The sequence below is a fragment of the Hemitrygon akajei genome, chromosome 1, assembly GCF_048418815.1.
Source record: "Hemitrygon akajei chromosome 1, sHemAka1.3, whole genome shotgun sequence".
Lineage (NCBI taxonomy): Eukaryota > Metazoa > Chordata > Chondrichthyes > Myliobatiformes > Dasyatidae > Hemitrygon > Hemitrygon akajei.
The window spans coordinates 217775564-217777362 of NC_133124.1; positions in this window are offsets into that span (position 1 = coordinate 217775564).

Consider the following 1799-nt stretch of genomic DNA (forward strand, 5'->3'; position numbering starts at 1 on the left):
TCTATATGGTATACGTTTCTCTGACACTAAATGTACCTTTGAAACCGCAAATTGTGTTAACGACTCCTGCTCTCACCTGACTGATCATTGTCCCTCCAAACCCGCCAAATGACATCACACATGACGAAATCGCGTCGCCCACATCTACGTGTGCTCCAATTGGCGGCCTTGGCCCCGGCGGTCTAGGTCACGTGGTTTTTGCCGCCCGATTCGGCCGTTAGCGGGCGTCGGCGCGTGGCCGGCGGGGTTTGTCACGTGGTTTTCATCGTGACGCAGGCTGTTCGGTTCGGATACCGGCCGCCGACCGAGGGAGGAGCGCGGCGGGTATGATCCAGGTCGGAGGGCTGTCCGCCTTTAGTGTCCAGAGATCCCGCCTCTACGTCTCTGTGCTGTTCCGAGGTAAGGGAGATGGGGGGAGGTGAGAAAGTATGCCGGGTTCACACATCGCCGATATCACTCCCCGCTCGCCACGCCACTAGCCCCTCTCTCTACATCGGTCCCGGCAGTTCTCACATCGCCCTCATCATCACTCCCGATATTACCGTTCACATCGCCCTCATCATCACTCCCGATATTACCGTTCACATCGCCCTCATCACTCCCGATATTACTGTTCACATCGACCTCATCACTCCCGATATTACCGTTCACATCGTCATCATCACTCCCGATATTACCGTTCACATCGACCTCATCACTCCCGATATTACCGTTCACATCGTCATCATCACTCCCGATATTACCGTTCACATCGCCCTCATCACTCCCGATATTACCGTTCACATCGCCCTCATCATCACTCCCGATATTACCGTTCACATCGTCCTCATCACTCCCGAAATTACCGTTCACATCGCCCTCATCACTCCTGATATCGCCAACATCACTCCCCACTCGCCATGCCACTAGCCCCTCTCTCTACATCGGTCCCGGCAATTCTCACATCGACCTCATCACTCCCAATATTACCGTTCACATCGTCCTCATCACTCCCGATATTACCGTTCACATCGCCCTCATCATCACTCCCGATATTACCGTTCACATCGTCATCATCACTCCCGATATTACCGTTCACATCGCCCTCATCACTCCCGATATTACCGTTCACATCGCCCTCATCATCACTCCCGATATTACCGTTCACATCGCCCTCATCACTCCTGATATCGCCAACATCACTCCCCACTCGCCATGCCACTAGCCCCTCTCTCTACATCGGTTCCGGCAATTCTCACATCGACCTCATCACTCACAATATTACCGTTCACATCGTCCTCATCACTCCCGATATTACCGTTCACATCGTCCTCATCACTCCCGAAATTACCGTTCACATCGCCCTCATCACTCCTGATATCGCCAACATCACTCCCCACTCGCCATGCCACTAGCCCCTCTCTCTACATCGGTCCCGGCAATTCTCACATCGACCTCATCACTCACAATATTACCGTTCACGTCGCCCTCATCATCACTCCCGATATTACCGTTCACATCGTCATCATCACTCCCGATATTACCATTCACATCGCCCTCATCACTCCCGATATTACCGTTCACATCGTCATCATCACTCCCGATATTACCGTTCACATCGCCCTCATCACTCCCGATATTACCGTTCACATCGCCCTTATCACTCCCGAAATTACCGTTCACATCGCCCTCATCACTCCTGATATCGCCAACATCACTCCCCACTCGCCATGCCACTAGCCCCTCTCTCTACATCGGTCCCGGCAATTCTCACATCGACCTCATCACTCCCAATATTACCGTTCACATCGTCATCATCA